The sequence below is a fragment of the Urocampus carinirostris genome, chromosome 7, assembly GCF_059441175.1.
Source record: "Urocampus carinirostris isolate Australia breed hairy pipefish chromosome 7, RoL_Ucar_1.0, whole genome shotgun sequence".
NCBI lineage: Eukaryota > Metazoa > Chordata > Actinopteri > Syngnathiformes > Syngnathidae > Urocampus > Urocampus carinirostris.
In genome coordinates this window covers 21,400,690-21,425,772 of record NC_142355.1, presented here as the reverse complement: position 1 = coordinate 21,425,772, position 25,083 = coordinate 21,400,690, and the positions used below count along the sequence as shown (strand labels likewise).

General features: G+C 38.6%; 1 long non-coding RNA gene across 2 annotated transcripts in view; it reads left to right on the top strand.

The window, feature by feature from the left end:
• Positions 1 to 852: 852 nt before the first annotated feature.
• The window catches only part of LOC148362650 (uncharacterized), a 34,248-nt gene continuing 10,017 nt past the window's right edge, over positions 853 to 25,083 (top strand). The window contains exons 1-4 of one of the 2 annotated variants that reach the window (XR_015850884.1): positions 853 to 999; positions 1,117 to 1,204; positions 5,720 to 5,828; positions 7,341 to 7,466. This is a non-coding gene — a long non-coding RNA (uncharacterized LOC148362650). Of the gene's footprint in view, positions 1,000 to 1,116; positions 1,205 to 5,719; positions 5,829 to 7,340; positions 7,831 to 25,083 lie in introns of those variants that run through there. The other variant, XR_015850883.1, reaches the window with a different exon arrangement.

The following is a 25,083-nucleotide window of genomic DNA, read 5'->3' as shown; positions in this document are numbered from 1 at the left end:
TGTTAATTAAACCTGCTTATCTTCCCCTGGCAGTGGCATCATGTACCTCACTGATTGGGTTAATTGTGAGAAGATCCTCCTAAAGTAAACACCTAAATTAATTAAGGTGTTTTTTTATGCTTGGTTTGTTTCTGTTCGCCCTGAGAGAGAAAGATGAGCTTGATGTGTTTGAACAATGCAGCAATATGATGATTTGTGTGTGTGATTGTTCCCTCTCCTCGTGTTCAGCATCTGGCATCCAAGTGGAACCACAGCCAATCTTCCAAATGAACTATTATCCATATCACTTCATTAAGTCGCGTTTGTTTCTGTTTACACGCTCACACTTCTATCCAGCAAACTCCAATTTCGCCTCAGTGTGGCCATGCAGGAACTTTTACCTCATTCAAATGATTCTCTGCTGGAAGATGACTGTCCTCATGCAGGGGAACAGACCAATTTTGTCTCAATTGCCCTTTAATTTGCAGATTAAGCAAATGAAAAGCCATTACGTTAAATATTTGCAATTGACGCAAAGGTGTCTTTTGCCCGCTGTGATAAAATCTAATAAAAGCGAGGAGAAAATTGTCTCTGCAGTACAAACTGTGATCCCTGTTCCGATTGAACCGCCACACTCACATTTAGACTGTACAGGTAATCAGGCCTCACCATTGTAAATCATTTTGCAGATGATGAAAATTATTGGGCCTAATTACTAGCAGATGGAATGCTTTATGTGCACTTGGGGTGGCTACAGAGGGTGCTGTGTGAACAAGGATAATTAGAAAGTTGAACCCCATTGTTGTTAATTAGCATGAATCCAATCATTTAATTACCTTGATTCAGTTGAGGATTCCGGCTCCGGCACAGATCCAGACTGCAGTCCTGGAGGTGTTGGAGGACGGAGCCCAGTGGTGGCTGGACATGATGCAACAAGTCATCCCCTGCTGAAATATGAACTCAAATTCATCAGCAGAAGACAGCGCTGTATGATTAGACTTAACGACCCCCTCTCCCAAGGTCTATTAGCGAACTCAACAGGGGGGTACTTGTGCCAAAATACGGATTCTGAAGAAAGGCAATTATGGAAGATAGGAAACAATGGTATTGACATATTTTGTGGCCTTGTTCTGACAGGACACCCTCAAGAGTTGCGTGGATGAGCTTGAGGCAGTTTGTCGTCCTGCGGATCATCTGCATAGGGAGACCCAGATCAAAAATAAAGGTAGGGGGTTGTCAAAGTCTCATACCTTTGCATGTAGCCTAATTTTCTCCATGTCTCATTTTCCAGTGAGAAACGCAATCCTTATCATGTTGAGGACATGTTGTGCTCTTTGTTAGCCAGGATCTCGTTAACAATTGATTTCATCTTTAAAAGTGGGGTGCGTCGTTAAAGGTGTACCTAAATATTTTTTTCTATGAAGTATGTGTTAATAATTCCCAACTGAACTCAAAGAGCCTTTATGCTTTATTTTCCACTGTATCTATCTGCTTGAATTCTAGTATTAGCAAAGCTGTTAGGGGTGGGCCACATTATGTAGGAGGGATGAAGGGTGCGAGGAGTGCTGGAGAATGACGTCATGCTTGTTCCTGCAAATTTTTGTTTTTTGTTTATATTTGTTAATGTGTCATAAGAATGGTGAAAGTAAGAAAGGGCCTGCTTCATATACAGAACAAAACAGCAACCCAAACCGCAAGAAAGATGAAAAAAGAAGATTTTATTCGAGCATGTCTAAGAAATGAACATAATGTGCATCATGAATGAGGTGACCGAGGCTGCAATGATGACACGAGTCAGGAGATGGTGGCAGCGGGTAAAAAAAGTTCCAAATTCCTTCACGCTATTTTAACTATTATTTTTAGATGTCATTTTATTATATCCTGATACACATAATTTATTGTAGTGTTCATGATAATTTTTATTTATTTTAGTTCAACGATCAAGACAGCAAGTGACAGAAGCTAATGGTAGTAGGATTAATCAGCGATCTTTGCTCTTGCCATCCAATTGCATTGTAAGAAAAATAAATTTCAGAATATTTTAAGTGTTATTTTTTTTTTATTTTAAAATATTTTTTTCCAAGTTTTATAAAAAATAGCAGATGGTAGATCAATTTGCTCATTTTTAGTATTTGTCTTTAACTTGATCTTTTTTTAAATGAGGAAAATTATTTACCATTTGATCTGATGAATAACAATTTTGCGTATTTAAAAACATGTTTTTTTTTACTTTATTAGAACATTATTTTTTTCGTTTTTATGCCAATGGAATGGGTTATGAATGTAATTTTTGTAAATTTAAAGAAGACATTTTCAGAATTGCACATAAATTAATTAATATATTTTCAACTTGTATTTAAAGTAAAAAAGAAAAATCATACACATAATAAGCTCAATTGTCTACAATGGCGGATTGTTATCTCGTTTTAAATTATATTTTTCTTATCTTACTTTTCTTTACTTGAGAAAGAGGATAAAATATATTTTAATCAGGAAAACTAGTAAAATGAGCCAACTTTTTTTGCGAATGATGAAATAATTATGTATGGCAGAAAAAAGGCGTTAATAAATTAAAGAAACAATCTAATTGTGAATATAGTTAAAGTAACATGTGGGTTGTGGTCAGGTTAGACGTGGCAGCACATCGAAGCCTTAATTGGATTGGACGAACGGAAAGAGAGAATACCAATGCATATTTACTGTTATCCGTGCAAGAAAAAAGACAATTGGAATTAAATCGTTAGGATTTAAGATTAAGATAAAAATTCACAGATTGCAAATGGATCATTTCTTTGCCAGAGAAGTCCAGTTTAGCCTTGAGGGCCAACAACTGCCATCCATTCAACAGAATAAAACCAACAACAAAAAGCAAGCCAATTTTTTGAGGAAATCGTTTAGATGTTTTTTTTCATGCAGAATTGTGTGCATTGGTTTAAAATTTGGAGCAAACATAGTAACTGTAGTTTGAGGTATCTCCTGTAGGAGGTGGTAGAGGAAATGAAACCCGAATTCCCCATTATTTTCAGAAGAGCTGAATACAAAGAAAAAGTCCCTTTCATTTTAAATACTTTAAAAATTGAACATCTGCTTTGTTTTGGAGTAAACACATCAGAGGGATATAGTTTGATTTAATTATTATATGTTTAATGGTTTACATCCCGCTTCCTTTGTTTTGATTAACTGCATTTAACTGCTACATTTTTAGAGTTTGTGCATTGTGTTTTTTTATGGGCTCAATCCGACAAAATTGCTGCATTAGCATTTAACATCCCATCTACGCATTTATTACACCCTTTTGTATCACCACCAAGTGGTATACTTCATTTATTTCTATTGATCTCCCCACTGTTTTGTTGTTACACTGCACCAGACGTGTTGCTGGGATAAATCACAGCTACCTATGGCGGCCAGTGAATTCTGCCAGTGACAGAAGGGATAATTCCTTGTGGATCAAATAAATACAGATGTGGAGTAATTAGTTGTATTCCCAAGGAGCTCGTTGCTAACACACATTAAAGACGTGAAGGATAGGACGGGCTTCCCATCGGCAGCTTTTATCAATTCAACCTGCTGGAAAACAGGAGAGGTCAAACGCCTGGTAGCTATTACAATAATAGATCTGTTGTGTGTACACGGTGATAAATCAGGTCATGAAACAACCCTTGGAAAGTAACTTTGAAGCTGCAGTAATCTTTGTGCCTATTAGATGTGGAATTAGTATGTGGGACAGTTGAGAAGGGAACAAACTCCAAGATACATAAGGAATTAATTGGAGATGGAGCATCCGATTATAGCTAGAACCTTGAACATCCTATTTACAGGTTGGTCAAATGCACCAAGCCTGCATAGGAGATGATGTCCAACATGAATGATGGGGACATACCTGGCAGTGTAATTATATGCTCTTGAGCAAGTTAGAAATTACAAATATAATCTAAATTGAGAGCGTAGACCTCACCAAAAGAAAGTGATAATAAGAATCATGTGCAGCTGATTAAGAAATTGTGAGCTATACTGCTCCACTCCAGTCTATTACCTCATCCCAAAAGTTAGGTAAGTTCTATGCCCTCATGGCCTCAATGCATGTAGAATATTTCTTTTTACCGGGACAATTCAAATTTCCTGCATCTTGACTTTTCTATTTCAATTATTAGTTACTCACCAGCCAACCTACAAGGAGCCATAATACTCACGTTACCCAAATCACTTCTGGTGAAAACGATTAATGTCATATCAACAAACAGATGAGATGATCTTTCAGAATTCTATCTTAAATTGGAAACATTTGCTTGATTTTTAATCGTTTGTCTATTTAAAGTTAAACTTTGATCAGGCTTTTCAATTATCTTGTCTTTTCTTTAAAGTTAGACGAAAATTAATTGTGTAGAAGCAATTTCTAATTTTATACCTTATAAAAAAAAATGATACTTAATTAAAAGAACAAAATTAGATACATCATTCATTCCAATTTGGCTATAAAGAGTAAGCATAATAGAAACAAAGACTTTAACAATTACCCTCAAAGACTTTTGAAGTTCCAGGCTCTTTTTTTTTTTTTAGCAGAAAATAAAGAACGGTTAAGTGTATCTTTTTAAAAAACAAAAAACAAAATGGCGTATACCTCTAAAAGACGTTTTATTTCAATTGTTAAAATAATATCACTGTCAATATCAAGCTTCTCTTGCATTTACAATGTAACCTTATCGGTGGTCTTGTAAGACATGCAAATCTTAAGAAAATATTTCATATCTAATTTCAAACATGCTGCTTTGCATCAATTGGCCTACACAGTATAACTCTATATATTGTCATCCAAATGGCTTCATTTCAGATTTATATTGTCGTCCCTGAATTGCTAATCATAAATGTGATGCTTTGTTTTTATAGCTCCTTCCACAAAGCATGTTTCTGAAAATCTTCACAAATTACAGTTTATTGCCATTGTTTTTTTTTTCTACCCCCACGCCAATAAGAAATGAGCCAGTTCGAGTTAACATCTTAGCAACTAGATAAACAGCAGATGACATTACAGTAACAGCTTGATATTGAAATGAATATTGTGCACATTCTTGAGATGAGGCAGTTAAAAATTTGACTGTAAACGCACAAGAATAGGTCACTGTGCACTTTTAAGATGAACAAATTGTACTATGGTTGTTTTTGTTACACAACACTTAATGTAAGCTTTTTTTTTGTAGAAACCTATAAGTATAATATAGAGGTTTTATTTGATTTTAATAGAATAGCTGAAATAAACAAAACAAAACACCACATGGATGCTTAACAAATGCAACAATATTACTAAATATACATGCTCTAAGATGAACATTATGAAATACATTTTGTATTTTAATACAGAGAAATAGTATGCAGTTATTATTTGTTTTTGTTTTTTTTTTGCTGGGTTTTACATTCCTCCGCAAACTTAGATGAAGTCTTGACTTTAAACACAGGAGCTCATGGAATATTTACGCTTAAATTTAGATATGGATGTGAACTGTTAGCTTCATCTAATAATATAATTCTATGGGAAGTCTTCCAATGTAGTCAAACTAATGCGCTGTAGGGTAAAATGTCCTATATATTGCATCAGTAATGCAATCAAGAAGCACCCTAGAGGCAAGAAGCACCCTAGCGGATTGCACTTGAATATGTATTTGAGTTGAAACAAATACCAATAACCACAACAGATGAATAGAACTCCAACTTCTTACGATGTTGATTTATTGCTGTGTCGTAGGCTTTTTGATAAAGACGGAAGACGACGATGTTTATCTGCAATCAAATGGAGGCACAACACTGGCAGCCCTAAAGTGTTCCGAGGATTGGCAGCGAACAATTTTTACAAGGTATGTTAGATGTATTTCCGAGCTATTTTATGTTAAGTAGGTATGAGGCAATGAATAGTATAGGTTTTTCTGTTGTTGCTGTTTACTGTTTACTTGCCATATCCACTGTTTACTACAGTTCAATGCTGTCTGTCATGGTGTCATCACGTGGTTAAGTCACTGTGTCCAAAGGGTCTATACATCCACCTGTCCTAAACTACTGTCTTCTGCCACCTGTGGTCAAAATTGGAAGTACAGTGTACAAAAAATGCAAACTGAAAAACAAAAATTGAGTTGACGAAAAACAAATGTGTTAAATATTTGGACAGTGACTATGAAACCCACTTAAACTATGTGCTAACAAAACTTCTTAATTTGCACTCCTGGATCTCAAATGGCGCTCATGCTTTTGAAAAACATAGCAGCATTTGTTCTCCAACAAAAACCCAGTCCAAACAAATAAAATGTGTTTAATGATTGCGAAACAATTAATTCACTACAACTGTAATCTGCACAAGCTCCTGGCTCCTATGTCTCATATGCTTACAAATAGCCTTTGATTTCCTGTCATGCGTTAATTACCGCATTTTGCCATTTAACGGGGGAGCTTTGTGTAAACTATTTACAGGCTAATGACTGCAAGCTTGCAGCACAATGGTTTTACTTTTTATTCTTTCTGAAAGGAGGAGCATCCATCTCCAACCTCTCGTTCCCTGATTTGCTTCCATTAGCTGGTCGCCTCATTCACGGCGTATTTGCAGGCGAGGGGCTGTAATTGTTCTAGCATTGGGCCTGTTAATTACGGCAAAGGGAGACTGAGCCGCAGCCAAGGTCCGTAATGGCGGCCGAGGAAGCATAAATGGAGTCTGTTTCACCAGCTGGGGTCTCACGGATAGGGAAGTGAGCTGGGGCCCCTGAGTGTAGGCCCACAGCCTCGGGGCCTAGGGGCCATATGGACGTAACACTTTAACTGGCCTTTATTCTAAACCTCGCTCTTTTAATCAAAGCAAAGCCCACATCCTGCGTTCCACATTGCCTGAATCTTTTTATCATCCAGACATTGTTTTCTCATAAAATGCATTAACCGCTCTCGTGCTTTACGACGGCCTTCTGCTCTTCTGCCAGTTAATAATCGAGCTTGCGGTTCGGAACGCGCCAAAAGATTATGAAGGTTCAAACAAACAAGCATGAATATTTGATCGTTCACAGCAGAAACTCTAGATGGATGTTTTGCCGCTTGTTCTGAGATACAACTCTCATTAGACGCGGTCTCTGCCGAAAATATGCGCAATAACGGCGAATCTAAATACATTCATTATTTTAGGAGAACAGTTACGAGTTTCTCCTAAAATAACACTGATGAATATTTCATGAAAAACTAATTATTACTGCCAATTAATATTTAAAATCCTGAAACTGTTTTCCTCCAAAATAATTTTTCACTACAACGTGACAATTAAAAGTCTACGTTAAAAATATTCTAGTGTTTGATAATATTTCCATTAACATACTCAGATGCATTTGTTTGATTAGGACTTGTTGAAGATCAGCATGAGGAAGCTGACTCTTGACAATATTCAAGCATGTGGAATAAACTATGCATCCTATCCCCGGCTCTCTACAACAAAGCCTAAAATGGAAGGAGAGGAAAGTGAAGAGGTATGCCGTGAGGGGTATGTGTTTTGGGGGATCCCCCCACAGCATGATGTTTGAGTGACCCAAAAAGCCCGGAGCCCGTTTATTCTTTTGCACACACAGAGGTTAAAGACATGTAGATCTGTGGCCATGCAATGCCTGAAGGCGGCCGTACGCTCTTAAGCACTCTTACAGTACAGCTTTCATATGGATCATTAGGCACAAGAGGGTCAAAATTACACCTCATAGCGTCACCAGATGGAGTCTATCCTTTTATAAACAAATCTCAAGCAATGTCTGATTTAGCTTAGGCTCATTGAATGGGCCGTCTTACAAAAAATGAGATGTTTCGATTGTGGTTTTGGCATATTTAATTTGATCAGTCGATTCTTGGCACAACTCAAAATGAATAATGTGGGTGGAAAATAAAATGTAACCTCTTGAGACCCAAGCTTTTGTTTGATGTGCATTGATATGTATGCCAGGTCTTAGGAGGATATACCTACACCTGTTATGGTGTTTTTAAAACCAGGTTTTGTTATCCCCCCTACACTCATCCTGCATGCGCTCATAAAACACCAAACTATCAAAATGGCCATGCTGTATAACTAAAGTAGGAAAAAACTGTTGTTGTCTTTTTCGAGCCTTTATGATAAAATTGCAGAAACATGACACTTAAAACCAATTTGGTGTATTATCCAGTGATCTGCATGAATAGACACCAGGTGGTGCTAAAGCGTCTGCCTCTTTCCCCCTTTGAGGAAAAAGTGGTCTTTATCAAAGTTCCTTTTTTTTAATTTGAAATGTGTTTAATTTTTCAAAGACATGGCACCAGCTGCACGAAATATAACACATGAATTATTATACTTTAAACAAGAGGAGACACATTATTTTCTACATTTATTTGTGATGCCCCTAATCACAACATGTCTCAAAGGACTGCACAGGTTACAATTTCACCTTTCCCTGATCTTAAACCAACATGCAGGCAAGGAAAACTTAAAAACCTCAACATAAAGAAAATAAGACTCACAAGTGGGAATCCCCCTTGCAGGATGACCAGGATGCAACATCAAGAGTGTTTATTGTTTCAATGTTTTATCGACTTATTTTGTTGACATAGGAAATAGGCCTATACAGTTGGTGGATTTGTTTGCTCAAAAGATATTTGTACAAATAAAATTAACATATCAATCAATCGATTTAAATTGATAACTATGTACACTTTTACATGTAAATGCATGCTTTCAATTTAGACTGCAATTTTTTTTCTACATGTTTTGACATTTTGCCACAATAAAAAATAGCAAAATTATAAAAACAAAAAAGCTATTTTCCACCAGACATCTCATTTAATCTTGTTTAAAGGATTAGTGATTGTATTTTACTAGAGGAAAAAGTTAAACGTATAGTAATTTTTACAAAATAAATCTTCAAATTAGCCATTTTTTTGCCAAAGAGTTAAATGGACAGTGTGTATGTACTGGTACCTCGTAGTAGTAAAAAACCTTCCACTCCTTGAAAAGCAATATTGAATCAAAAAACATCAGAAATACATTAACTATCAGATATACGTGCATTTAAAAAAAATAAAAATAAAAACATTTGCCTTTATTTTATATTGTACAAGATAAATATATTAAATGTATAGTAACGTTTAAAAATAAATACTCAAGCCCGCAACATTTTCTGCCAATGGGTTAAAGGGACAGTGTGTATGATTTGCCTCCTAGTGGTAAAAAACATAATTTCATTAAAATAAGAATATTGAATTGAATAATAGGCAAAAATACATCAACTATCAAATAAAAATGCATTTTTAAATGCATTTGTAGATCGAGAAATTTGCATGTATTTTGCCGGCCAAGGCAGCGTAAATGCACAACAGGAACCTCACCTAGATGGAACTGACATAATTGTCCACCATCTTGCTGTTACAGGTACCCCAAAAACAAAAAAACCTGGCGAAAAAAAAATAGAAAGAAAATAGTGCAGTTTGGTCACTTTGAGTCCCCGTAGTTTGTATTCTCCCTTATGGTTTTACGCACTCGTTATCGGTTGCACTCTACAATACAGCGACATATAATAGTCAAATAATAGTCACTGTCCTTTTAAGAATTGCTGTTTTTTTTTGCACTTTGATTAAAATATGTTCTGTAATGGCTACCCACTAAAAAGATGGAACTGCAAAAATACCAAATTGTACTTGACATTCTTCTTGTCACAGGAGAGCGTTACAGTAAATTAACATTTAGACAAGAGAGTGAACCCTCCAACACTCAAGAGACTCACGCTAGTTCCTCGGCGCTGTTGTTTCACGGTGCGATAGAGAAAAGCAAGTGGCAATCATGGAGGAGAGGAAACATCTGTTTTATTTATGGGCAGATTGCAGGGCTCTTTGTGGATACCAAGCAAAGTGTGAATCCCATCACGGGCTACTGTACGCAGTTTAAGTCCGTAGAATTTATTGCACAAGCGTCTCCTGTCGTTGTGGCCTGCTGTTTGGGCCAACTGCATAGGCAAAGTCTCGGGGTGTGCTCGCCCTAGCGTGGCAAATGACAACAGTTCCCTTACACTTTTTGCCGCACCATTGTGTGCTTTATGGTTTGTTCAGGGGGAAATCACTGTGCAGCGTTTGACCTCTCCTCTTACAGTACTTGAATATGATGATGGCTCTTACATGACTGGAATGGCAACGGTATAATCTCCAGCGAATCCACTCAAAGGGCGAATAACTCCGGGTGGATCGATGAAAGAACAAACAGGATGTTCTTTAAGTCACAGTGTGATGCTTTTCTTGACAAGTTAAAAAAGGCGCTTGTTTTTTCTCGTGTTGGATCAGCTCGCGCGGCGGTTTGTTGTTATCTTTTGATTAAATACTCTTCGGAGAGCACTCAACCCTCATCCCAATCAATAGAACTCAGAAATGATCCTTTGTTGCCAGCTTTCAGCATATTGCTGTCAATGGAGGCTACCAGGATCTCAAACAGGAAAACACATTTTATCTGCGTTTGATGGCAACACTTTGAGATTGAATGTAAATTTGTAATATTGACATTTTTCAAACATTACCATTACTATGCATTTATGGATTTGTGAACATTTTGAACTGGGTACCAATGCAGAACCTGTCATGAACCAGAAAAGGATCAGGAACCAAACGCGTGAGGTTACTCACACAAACCTTTTATTTTACGGGAAATGGGGAGTCATGCACATTAGGAAAAAGTCTGGCGTGGAAAGACCAGAAGCCAGAGACTGACGAGATCGATAGCAATTGTCCGACCATATCGAACAGATGGCGTCGATACCGGACAGGACGGCACAGAAAGGATAGATGTTGAAACAGGATATCAAAATAAAACAGGACAAACTAGACGGGAACGAAAACTGGAGAGAGTAATAAACAGGGCAAGAATAGACGGGAACGAAACTGGAAACCAATATTAGACAGGACAAAATAAACGGGAACAATACCGGACAGGAAATACCACAGGTAACAGCACCGAGTCAGAACCCACGTCTTGCGGGGCAGAGGTTAGTTGACGGACTGACAAAGGAAAAATGAGAGCACTGAGCTTAAATAGACGGAAAGCCAATTTGTCAATGAGCCGCAGCTGGCGCCAAACGGGCGGGGCCAATTGGGCGCCATGGCAGAACCGATTCGATTTTCAATCTATTTTAATTCAAGTCAAAGTCAAAGTCAGCTTTATTGTCAATTCCATAGCATAAACAGATAATTTAAATTTTGTTTCTCTCAGCCCTTCGTGTCTAGAAGATAAAAAAAAAACATATGCTAGGACACACTAAAGTTAAACACACAAGTAGACAGTACAAAACATAAATAGACAGTGCGGACACAGACTTCATAAAGTGCATTTGCTACCTTGTAAACAAAATTCAAATCCATTTTAAATACAATTATATGTTTATTCTGTTACTTAATATTAGCAAGTGAGAGTTTATAAATTACATTTTTTTTTATTTTGACTATTATTGCACACTGCCGTTCGTTGTTTTTACTAATACGAACTGCTTACATCATTATCACTATCGGCCAATCATGTTGCTGTTGTTTTATTTCCCTTTTGGGTGGTTCTGATTTTGTAATCTAGAAGATTTTGTAAGAAGAAATTATTTAAAGGAGGGCTTTTAGGACAGGTTGGAATTTCTTATCTGAGGTTTGGGCTCTCTCTCCCCTGTTCTCTTCTGAAGTTAAAAATCAATTAATGCCTTCTCTCTTAATTTGAGTGTCTACTAAAAACTTATCATGAACATGAAAATACGAGATAATATAAAATAATTCCTCAAAACTCCATCCTTAATGTCATTGTCATTATGAAAATACATTATTAAATACAACATTTATAATTTTAGGTAAAAACGTATATATATATATATATATATATATATATATATATATATATATATATATATATATATATATATATATATATAATATCAGGGGGGAAATCGCGGCTCTGGGCAGTAAACCTGGTTCCTGGCCTGAGTTTGGGTTCTGGCGAAGTGTGTATGTGTGTGTGTGTGTATGTATGTCTTTGTATGTCTTTATATGACGTTTCCTCATACACTGATCACAAAAATCCATAATAAAATAATCAATCCACTGTTTTATGTATCAATATCAATATAATAGATTTGATATTGATTAATTGATTGTACAAACGCTGCCTTATTTAATGTGTATTTGTGATGAGAGTCATCAGCAATTCTCTTGTATGGCTTTATGATAAAATGTAGTCTTGGTCACTAAATCTTTTTTTCATTATTGTTTTTTTAATTGAATTCTCAAATGCGTTAATTTTATTATTGATTTTATTATTGGTACCCACTTTTTAAAAGACTGTTTTCCTGTTCATTTCATTTCGGTAGATTCACCGTTTCTAATTAAATGAAAGTAAAGGTTGGACACCTCTTTCCCCAGTGCGTCCCAACATTGTCAAAGCAAAGCATGCACTCATGCTCCCCAACTGTTTAAGAGAAACCTGAAACAAAAGTTCGAAATTGACAACGTAATTAAGTGGCGAAACCATTATGGCACCTCCTAGTTACAGAAACAAGAGTGCTATCGATCGCAGTCGAGGCCCTGATTGATCCCCAGATAGATGGGCTTAGCTTCAGTATTCATCAGCTGCCCGGATGAGAGAGACTTGTTATTGAGGGCAGGTGCCGTCTCTCTGCTTGTGACTTTAAAGCCATTAGACTCCGGAGGCCTTTTGATAATAGGCTGTCACTCACCGATTGACCCCTCCCACTTTGTCCATCAGACCCCCGATTCAGAAATTGAAGCAGCTACATAAGGTCTTAAGGATAACAAGAAGTTACCGGAGTCATCCGGGATGATTCAAGGGCACTTGCAGCAAGGCGCTTAATACTAGTTGGGAGAATGATCAAAACATGACATTTAGCTAGGACCTTTTTTCTGTATATTAGTTGTTAAAGGAGCAGTACGAAGTTTGGAACTTGCTCAAGATGCGTGTGCAAGGACATGCATTTCTTAGACATGCTCGAAAAACGTTTTCGTCTTCCTTGGGATTTGGGTTGGCGTTTTGACTGTGCCTGAAGAAGGCCTCTTCTTAGATTCACCATTTTCATGCCACACTATCAGATAGATGAGAAAAAGCCCACGGGGACGAGCATGAAGTTATCTAAACTGTTCTGTCCTGAACTTTGCTAAAAGTATATAGGCTTGGTGGAAAATAATGAAAAGGATTTTTGAACTCTTTTAGGCATTGTTAAAACACCACTAATAGAAAAAAAAATATGTAACTTTCAACTTTTTAAGGACACCTCAAACGACGAACCCCACCTCTTGTACTATTTGCACAGTTCAATGATACGGATTTAAACCCTGGTGTCCTTCCTTGTCCTGGGAGCTCACTCAACCATTTGTCATAGACCCAGACCAAAAACTAAATCTGCCACTCAAAGACTATCAAGTATGGCTTTAAACATGATTTCTTTTTTTTTTTGTTTACAATTTTCCCTGCAATTGTGTCATGTTGTTGGGACTAGTCTACCATGTGGATCACATTGTACCCCTAACTGGTGGATTTTGCATTTGGCAATTTGCTAAAAAAAGGTAGTTTTGATTTCAAGTTTTGTAAAGCCCAACATTTATCTGGAACGGGATGATCCACCTTTATTGGCATGGACCCAACTCTAATATTAAGTTAAAAATGAGTCAAGAGTCAAACGATCCACTACCGAGCATAATTTACCCGTGCTTTTTTGGTTACTACTTCCAACCAAATAGGCTTTTTGTACAACAAACCATAACATTTGGTTATTGTGTTTTAAACTCTGGAACTCGTTACCACCTGACCTCCAGAATTCTGCCCCTCTGTGCATCTTCAAATCCGGACTCAAAATCCACCTCTCCAGACTTGCCTGTTCTTGCTAAACTTTATTGTGCTGAAAAATGTTGTACCGAATGGATTTTGTTGTGGATCAGTCCATTTTGACACACAATGGGGGGTTTTTGACCCCAGTATAACCTTTACCCTCCATTCCTCATTGTTTCTTCCATCCACCTGTCTTTTTTCATATAGGACTAGCTGCAAAAGGCAAGGTTCACATTAAGAACTCATGTACACCTTATGGGTCACAAGGTGAGAGGGTGTATGCTGGCCGTTGTTATGGATGCGGTTTAGAGCGTTGCAACTTGTGGTGTCAAATCGCTCCATTTCTTTATATTGTAGAAGCCGATCAATGTTTAGGTAAGATCAGGGAGGCATTTGAGCAGCAAGGGGCCTCTCTCACAGCCCCCGTGGGACATTCAGAGAGGCAAGTCAAACAGTTGGCGAGGGGAGCAAATGTGTCACATGACCCTCTAATAAACTGTCAGGTTTTATTGTGTCGATACACTGATTCTACCATTTAAGGTGTGCTCTTTGACCTTACTATGCAGAGACATTCGGAGTCTCCCCATCTTTCAGACGATAGGTCAATCTAAAGTGCTCTCTACTTCAGAATGTCGTGTCATTGGTTAACCCCTGGCCGGTCGACTGAAAATTGTTTTGCCACAGAAACCCACTTTCATTTGTCAGAATTAAGTTTCACTGACAGACGCTTGATTTATGATACTGGAAATGCGTTGGTTTATGATGGTTTAACCTTTGCTCCCATCACCACGTGTCTTCACTGTCTAATGATCCGCACCTCACTTAAAAAATCCAATCATTTTCTTCACATTTATGATTATTAATCAGTAAAAATGCAGTAGTAAAGTGGATTTGACAATAAGTGACAGTCATCAAAAATTAAGATTTCGAATTTACCATTTTAAATGACTGTGAAATTAAGGAAAAACAAAACCCAAACTGTAGGTGTCATGTTTGCCGTAGCGCCAGCTGCGGCCCGTTAACAGATTGGATTTCTGTCTATTTTAAGCTCAGCGCTGTCACGCTTCCTTTGTCAGCCCGTCAATGAACTTCTGCCCCAGAACACGTAGGTTTCGACTTGGTCCTGTTCCTGTTGGTATTTCCTGTCCGGTATTGTTCCTGTTTATTTTGTCCTGTTTAATTTCGGTTTCCAGTTTTGTTCCCGTCTAGTTTGTCCTGTTTACTTTCGATATCATGATTCATTATCTATCCAATCTGTCCCCTCTTGTCCAGTATCGACCCCATCCGTCCGATATCAACTCGGGCAATTGGAATCGATCTTGTCGTTCTCAGGCTTCCGGTCTTTCCACACCAGACCGCTGTCTAACGTGCATGACTTCCCATTTCCCGTAAAATAAAAGGCTTGTGTGAGAACGTCACGCGTTTAGGTCCTGATCCTGTTCTGGTTCTTGACAGTAGGGGGGAATAAATAATGATTTTAAAAATGAATTGGCGATTGATTCCATGTAATATTTTTTTCTTATTTTTTGTTTAAAAAAAACATCCTTTGATATTTGCAAAATTATTTGATCGACTATATTTTTAATAATTGTGCTCATTTCATCTTCATGGCTGACAATGTTGCTGATATTCAGAGTTTCCTTAGTAAGTACGATGGTGAATTATTATCAGTATTTTGGTTCTGATTACTTCTTTTGGTAGTAGTCATTACAATACATTGAAGGGACATAGTATATCATTTCAGCACTAGATGTCTCTTTATTGTGTGTTACTGCCGAAACGGTACTAAGAGACTCTAAGTGCACAAAAAGAGCAATTTTATTAGCATTTTTTTCTGGCTCGCCTTTAACCACATTTTTTCCCCCTCCGGTTACCGGTAGAAGAGAGATGGCATAAAAACATTTCATCTCCCTCTAAATGAGACTTTTGTTATGTAAAATAGCTGCAAAATTATCTACCTACAAGTATTTTTTAAAAAAATGCACATTAATATGATACATAGTGTATTTTTGCCAATTATCTGAATTGGTTTTATGTTATTTTGTCCAATGTGAATGAAGTTTTTTGTTTCTTTTACCTTTAGGTCAAGTCAAGTCATGTTTATTTGTATAGCCCTTAATCACAAAGAGTCTCAAAGGGCTGCACAGACCACAGATTATTGTAAACAACAGACTATTATTACACCATCCCATGATCTAAAACCTACACAAGGGCAAGGAAAAACTCAAAACCTCAACATGAGGAAAATGAAGAAACCTTGAGAAGGGACCGCGCATGAGATAATCCCCCTTCCAGGATGACCAGGCTGCAATGGATGTTGCAATAACAAATAATACACGGATATGGTCAACATAAAATATACGTTTTTCATATGCTATTTTAGAAAGTGATGAATAACAAGCACAGTCCCTTTAACAGAGCAGACTCATTTGAAGACTTTCTTATAATTCTGTTGGATGATTTGTTATTTGAAATTAAATTGGATATTAAATAACATAGTAATATATAATATATAACAAATGAATGTGATACAATATTACTCAAAATGTGAAGAATTATCTGGAATTGAAGCTTTTTTGCACTGCACACTGTTGATGTCCGTTCGTTTTAGTAAAATCAGAATTATTTTTTGCCACGGCATGGTAAGATCTAACAAAACTAATAATAAGTTGATTCTCTTCAAGAATGTGTCAAGAATGTGAGTGGGTTTTTCACTCCAGCCATCTCCCACTAGGGGGATATGGCTCCGGTACATACATACACACATACGCACATACATACTTACTGTACATACATACTGAACATACATACATACTGTACATACACACATGCAATAATAAGTTAAAGACAGTTAAAATAAAAAAAAAATAAAAAAAAATATATATATATATATATATATATATATATATATATATATATATATATATAATTAAAAAAAAAATTCACATGTGAATTTCTTTTTTAAGGTTGCCTTTGCAAAGCGCTAGTCGATCAAAACAGACCATATCAGAGCTACTCAAACTGTGTCCATGCGCATCTGCCAAGGGAACCATTGTGCTAATAGTATGTGGAATAGACATTGTTCAAACAATGTATAATTTCTTTCAGCATTTAAACAGATATCTACTGTACAATTTTGCCAACAATGAGAAAAGGATGCAATGACGCTCTTCAAATCGAATTTCAATTTTGATCATTTTTCCATTTTTGAATGGGGAGCCACTGACAGCATAATTAAGAGGCGGTCCATGAACAGTACATGACACAATGGAGGCAGCTGCATTAAAGACGCGTCTCCGTGAATTGTGCGCTGGGCCACATGGGCAAACCTGTCTGGATTTAAACATCAATTTAGATTCAAACCTGTTGCTGAAAGCCGCATACTTTATTTGATGGGAAGAAGTGGGTCACATATGTTTGCCCTTGCGCCACCGTACCTCACATTGTGCGGCGGCGGGGCCTCAGCTGCAGCTTGAGGCTTTTTAATGAAAATCCAAGGCAATAGAACGCAGGTAGGACCCAGACTTAAGTTTCCCATGGCTTTGTGAGGATCAACAATGGAACATCAGAGGTGGGGTTTTAGCGAGGGATGTGGCTGGGTGCTGCAGAATATGACTGTCTTGCAGGTATCTGCACGATGTATAGAAATCGTAGTCACTTGTAAAGGTTTGCTGAAGTGGTGTCTTGCCATCACTTATAGGGTTCATGCCCACTTATGCTATGTATGTTCATTCATCCGTTTTCAGACGAAACTCTTTTCAAGCAGCAGTTCCAAAAGTCTACTGCATTGTATCTTTTTCTTGTTATAAGTGAGGTGCATTCAGGGGAGGCAGGTGTAGGCTGTGCCTCACTTGTCATCAGAGGAATATAAAATTACGAATACTTTTTATGATTCTATTTATTCAGTGTTAAAACATTTTAACAACAGATTTGATGATAACATAACAGTGCGTTCATGGGTTCAAATCTAGCTACCAGCCTTCCTGTGCTGAGTTTCCATGTTCTCCCCGTGCTTGCCTGGGTTTCCCCCAGGCAGTCTGGTTCCTCCAACGTTCATCCCTCCAAAAATACGCGTTTCAGGTAAATTGGCCTTTAGAAATTGTCCCTAGGTATGAATGAGCGAGTGAGTTGTCTGTCTCTGGGTGCCCTGCGACTGGCTGGCAACCAGTTCAGGGTCTCCCCTGCCCAATCCCTGGAGATAGCCAGGATGGGCTCCAGCACCCCCGCGACCCTACTGAGGAAAAGCGGTGCAGATAATGGATAGATGGATAATATTGTGTTGCTCATTTTGCTATACCTTCAATCTGTTTTTCTACTTTAGTATCATCACTTACATCCTATCAATATAATTTAGATTATTTATTGTGAGATTCCTATCGAAATTTTCGCCTATTGTTACATCCCTGTTGACGTTACTGAAATCGTTATGGATTTCTGCATTACTTTTATACATCCATTATATTTCAGAGCCAAAGCATCATTGGTATTAAGTTGCTAAAAATGAACAAAAGGAAACTTAAATGAGAATCAGTAAGCGCAGCCCCGAGCCGATGCATCCATCATCATTTGACCACATGATACAGCGTCACGATTATACACAGTCGGAATAAATACGTTCGTGGCCGTCAAGTAATAGTGAAGATGAAGTAGGCAGGTCCAAGAGATGGACTTCTGACACGCGATCATTTGCATTTTCTGGCAGGAATGTTTACCTTGACAAATAGGGACAGTATAAGGGGGCAGCTAACTGCCATTTAGTTATTAACAACTCCTTCACTGGTGATTTATTTGCCACATTTAGAGAGAGGGCAGAGCTATTAGGACTTTATCGGGAAAATTAGCCCCTTTTAAGCAGGAGACGATGACCGTACCTGACCCCTTAATATACTTCTAATGACACCATTAACCATACACGCATTCCATACATATGGGAACCTCACATGAAACTAGCTTACAGCTAGTGTTGGATCCCCAGATTACTGACACCAAAAATGAGCATTTTATTCTCAAAGTAACTAGCTAGTTACAAATAACCGGATAAACTCGCATGAAAGCCAACCCCCTAAAACTGCTTTGAAATAGCCACTCAATAAAGAAAGAGAAGGAAACGATCACACAAACATGTGGAAGCAGTGGATCCTTCTTTGTTCTTGGTTCAGGCAATCGCTTACACATACTTAGCCGAGACACTCCATATCCATTTTGTCTCTGGACTTCAAACCACTAAAAGATCTCGGTTTCCGGGTATTGTCCAAGAGGTTTTTTTTCTTTCTCCAGGCATGGTGTATTGCATGAATATTTTTACAAATTAAAATACCGGAATTCAGCACACTTTTACCGTGAATTGTGTGCTTATCTTTGCCCTCCTTGATTTACTGTTGGTGTGTTGTTCCTGTAAAAGCCACGCCCTCCCTAGTCACGCCCTGCTTTACATTTGCTACTTGTGACCTACAACCAAATATGCGCATATACACATGTAAACAGACTCCCTGATTTCAGTATTTTATTAGTTGTTGTCTTAGATCCGAGTACATACAGTAGGGAGGATATACGTTATACATACTCTGTGCTTGAGACCTGCCTCCGTAACTGTATTCATTTGTATTTTGTAGGTATATATAAACAGATTTCAGAGGTTGCTTCCAACAGATTCAGGGATGTATGTGACAACGCAAGTGAAGCAAGAGTAAACAACCATCAGAGGAAACTATAATTCATAATTCGCATTTATAAAGTGGCGGAGTAACATAGCAGTGCACCAAGTAGTAACAACAGTAGAATAATAATAATGATAATAATAATAATACAGTACTCGGGCAGGACAGCGACGCAGTGGTTAGCGCTTGTGCGGCATAGTTCTGAGGTCAAGAGATCAAACCTGTGTGGAGTTTGCATGTTCTCCCCGTGCTTGCGTGGGTTTCTTCCGGGCACTCCGGTTTCTTCCCACATTCCAAAAACATGCATGTCAGGTTACTTGACTGGTTCAAATTGTGCATAGGTCTGAATGAGCAAACGAGTGAGTTGTCTGTCCCTGTGTGCCCTGCGACTGGCTGGCAACCAATTCAGGGTGCCCCTGCCCACTGCCCAAAGATAGCTGGGATGGGCTCCAGCACCCCCGCGACCCTACTGAGGATAAGCGGTGCAGATAATGGATGGATGGATACATTACTCGTTACGGGGAAAAGTAATTGTGTACCTCTGCAATGTATTAGTCCCGACACAGCTCATAGCAAACGGTATCCACACAAAAAGTGAGAGATTTTTATTTTCGTCCAAATTTTTATCGGTAGGGCTCAATTAAAACACATTGAGGGCAGAGCTGAAGCTATCTTGTTTTCAGATGTGAGCGATGGACCTTTGCAGGGAGAACACAAAATGTCAAAACCTTTACCATAGACTGTCGACTCGATTGCTTTTTCTCAACCGCATATTTCAGGTCTTGGCACTTAAATCAGATTTAGAAAAGGATCGACATCAGGAGTAGTGCAATGTTTTGTATTAAACATTTTGAGTGCTTTTAGCCCGCTGTTTTCTGAGGTTTAGGGGGGCTTTATTCTGTTGGCCTTTGGCCGACAGCAAGCTTTTTGACACTGGTCAGCAAATTTAGTCCCAGAATACCTCTGTAGTATGCCTTCAATGTCGTATTTTTAATATTTTATTGCAACCTACAGTAGGTTAGCAACTTTTTAATTTTACTAACTTGTGAATACACGTGGAAGCTAGATTATCAGGCATCATCATGAGTGTTGATATGTTCATGAATTTTATTTTCAAAATAAAATGTATTGTATAGCAGGCAAAAATTGAAAGCAATATTTTTAATGGATAGAGGATTTACTGATTATAAAATAGTTTCCTGTGTCAAGACCAGAACAGGAGGAGGACCCAGATGCGTAACGTTTACTCACAAGTTCATTGAGATATAGAGGAAAAACAAACTCCAGCGATCCGGTGCTCGCCGGACAAGGGAAGCAAGCCACTCACGGGATCGGAGCGTGTTCGGAATGCCTAAATGGATCTTCAGGAGTGGGTGATCGTAGCATGGTCAAACGGGAAAAAAAGTGTTGATAGCTGGAGCTGGGGATCAGAGCGTGGTCAGTGGTCAAAAACGGGTCCTTAGCTGGGACGGGAGATCATAACATAGTCGGTGGTCAAAAACGGGTCGTAGCCGGAGACAAACAGGGAATCAGGAACAAACGAGTGGGATACGGGTGAAAAAAACGGGACAGACGGGAGTCAAAGTGCTTGCCTTGTGTAAACAGAGGTTCGCTGACCGACTGACAAAGGGCGAGTGAAAGCACTGAGCTTAAATAGGAGGGGGAACCAATCAGGTAACCAGCACTAGCTGGCGCCAAACTAGCGAGCACAGGTGAGTGCAATGAGTAATAATGACATCCTGAGTACTATTTTTAAGTCGAAAGTAGTTCTTACACAAAAATAAACCACACACCAAACCTGCTGTCAATGCAAGTGTCAGACAGATGGCCCTAAAGCACATCAAAGAACCATGAAACAATCAATTATACTAAAATGAGGATTTCTTCATTTTTTAAATTTTTTTATTTTAGATTTTTTTTTTAGATTTTATAGAAAATGTATGTTTTCTTAGTCGCCATAAACTAGCATATGAGTCGTACAATTTGGTAGGACTGATGTAATATGTATCTTGTCTTGCTAACTAGTCAATCCAAAGGATTTCTTTAAGCAACGTTTTATGGACACCCACTAGTCTATACATGGCATTTTGGTTAGATTATATTTGCACAGTGCAGTACTGAGGAAGACCGAAAAAGAACCGACAACATTAGGTAATGTACTGGTTCGCTGTATTAGTAAACATAATTACTATACATAAAATAAAAGGATGGTTTTTGCTTTGGTGGGCGCTTGGGGAGGACCTCGCCCAGGGAGTCATTTAGTGTAGAACCGCCACTCCCCATACAACATAATTTTCTCAGGAAAACCTTTGGGTGGACTTCCACTTTAAAATACGCTAAAAAAAAACCCAAATGTGATTTTTTTTTAATGTCACAACACTGTTCTTTCTAACAGAAAATGTAATTAGACATGATTAAATAATCATCATCCTGGAAATAACGGTTACAATCCAGCCAATGGAAGGCAATTATGGAAAGAAGATGTCCACTATAGTAGTTCTCCAGAAAACTCTGATGAGCACAAACTCAATTTTGAAGTAAAAACATATTGGCAAACATATTGAACAATATAACAACTGTGAGATGAGACTTTGGAGACTAACAACCAATAAGTACTGCAGTAATTACAAAGATAGATCAGTGTTTTGCTGTTCATTTTGGTTAAATACAACTAAATACTGTAATTACGCAGAGGGCTCGATTGGTGTTTAGGTGCGGCCTTCATTATCATTTTGATAGATGAGTCTAAATAATCAACACATTAATAATTCATAGCAGTTTCATTATGCACGCTTATGCATGCCTGAACACCTCATCAACCTGGTGCCAGGCCTTTAAACAATAGACATCTTTTATTAGCAGTATGCCCGAGTTTACGCTTGTTAATCTGCAACTTGTATTATTTTATCAAACATTGATTTAGTTGGTGGCCCGGTGCCTCAGACCAGCAGTTGAACCACCGCAGTGGTTAATGGTTTCGGCGGTGGCCCTCATTAGGGGCCTGCATATTACAAACACAATTAAGTCCCTGTTGGACACTTTTATTGTTGTGTGAGGTGCATGCGGTAGACAAGAGCAGAATTATTGGCCCCCGTCTCCTGCGCTCAGCCGAGCTTAGGCCCACGCTTTTTGTCTCCCGAAGGTGCTCGAGTACCTGCAACACTTTTATCCTCTTGAGCCTCGACAGTTTTAAGTAATCCACTCATCCATTGTTACCTATGCGCCACCCGTGCGTGTTTGGCAAAGGGAAAAAGCGTCGCATCGCTTTAGTTCTTGTTGAACCGAAGATAATTTCTTTGATTGCCACGGCCTTCTCGAGTTTGGCGCGGTTTCTGAACCTTAATTGTTCATCTCAGCAGTTAATTAAGAAAGGTTCAACAGTTTACCACATGCGCCCCTACATTCATACACCCTCTCCAAATTCGGCAGTGACCCTGAAAACATATGTGTGGGGTACAACAACCAAACCTCGTCACCATTTTAGCACTTAACACGGTGAACAATATACCTGATGAAGCTGAACAAAGTAGAATTTGTATTCAGAAACATTTTTTTTTATCTCAATGTGTGAATGTCCTTGTAAAAGCAAATTGAAGGATATGAGCTAGATCTCAACACCGGCAAATGTTGATATTGTAATTACAACCCTGTTCCCCTTTGTCTCCCCTTTTACACATTTTGTACGCTGGTGTAAACCATACAGCCGTTTCTTAGTTATTATTTCTCAATTTGGTGTTTGTCATGATTACTGATGTGACGCACCTGTGCTCGCTCATTTGGCGCCAACCGCCGCAGGTTCTGATTGGCTCCTTGTCACTATTTGAACACAGTCCTGTCAGTCCCCTGTGGTCAGTCCGTACTGTCACGACCAGCACACAGGATAGACCCAATCGGGTAATGTTTTCTCACAATTTCATTGAAAGAAAGAGAAAGGGCAGCGCTGGACGCGGGAAGCAAGTCGCTCTCGCACTCGAATTGTGATCCGAACACGGAAGTGGATCTTCCGTAGCGAGTGATGGCGGTGTCAGGGACGGAAAAACGGGTCGTAGCCGGGACTGGAAGGGCAAGGCATGGTCGGAAACTAGTTGTAAGCCGGAACGGGAGGGTAGACGTAGTCGAGGACAAAAAGAGATCGTAAGCCGGGACGGGAGAGCAGACGTGGTCAGGATCAAAATGGGTCGAAGCCGGAGACAGACGAGAGCAAAAACGGGACGAAAAAGGCTTGCAGAGTATACACTGAGGTTCGCAGATGGACTGACAACAGGGTATTGACAGGACTGGGTTCAAATAGTGACAGAGAGCCAATCAGGACCCGCGGCGGTTGGCGCCCAATGAGCGAGCACAGGTGCTTCACATCAGTAATTATGACAGTGTTATGATATGCTACTAGCACAAGACCTAACCATTTTAAGAATGGTAAAACATCCATCAAAACCTGTAGGAAATTGTAACATAATTTTCATTTTTGTTTTGTTCTTTTTCTAGCCACTGTTTTTTCTTGTCAATCCGTTTAAAGTGGATGCGTATCAAATGATTCGCTAACATTAATACGTTGTGGGCTACCACTGGTTTTAACACTGCACCTTGGTCAAAATTGTGATTGCAAAAATAAGTTATGAGACAAAATACACCTTTTTTAATCCAGTTCAACTCTCTTGTTCTTGGGTCAAAATCACCCGCCACTGTGTTGTTAACTCATTTAGTGCCATACGTTTCTCTTAAATGGGATATGTGGGTGCCACTCAATTTTTGCCCTTTTTTTTGTATTTTAAGGTCAACTGAAATTGAGTTATGTACTGTAGCTATATAGGTATAGGGGATATTGAAATATTACTTGAACTGTCATCATTGTTAGAAAAAAATAAATATTTCTTAGCTTTTATAATTGTTTAGTAAATAACAGTTGGACCTAAAAATGTTACTTAAAAATATTTGTTTCCAAGAAAAGTTCCTAATAAAAACGTGTTTTTGTGAGAAGATGTATTTCAAGCAGAATATTTACTACATGCCTTTGTTTTGCATTTGTAATACTGCCGATATCTAAACAATTCTTTACATAAACGCAATGGTACTTTGCTTGCAAAATGAATGTTCAATGCAAGAACACTAACCTTATGCATGAGCGACGCATGAGCTCTGCAAGAACTTTTCAGTGCCCGATGTTTCCTGTGACATGATCAATTGATTTTGGTCACTTGGGGGCTGCCCACACACTCTCAGTCGCTGGATACAGGAAGCGACGCAACATGAAGAAGTTGGGGCTCCTTGATGTGTGGACAAAATTTTAATCAACGGCCTTCCTGGCATGTAGTGGTGATTGTACATTCCCACCATATAGTGGTTATCATGCTAAACCCATTCCCAGGCTTGATACAGGTCAGCTGTGCCGAAGCCTTGGCAACATTTTACATGTAAGGGCAGCACGGCGGCGCAGTGGTTAGCGCGTGTGCGGCACAGTTCTGAGGTCGTGGGAACCTCCTGCGTGGGTTCAAATCCCGGCCTTACTGTGCGGAGTTTGTATGTTCTCCCCGTGCTTGCGTGGGTTTCCTCCGGGCACTCCAGTTTCCTCCCACATTCCAAAGACATGCATTTCAGGTGAATTGGCCGGTCCAAATTGTC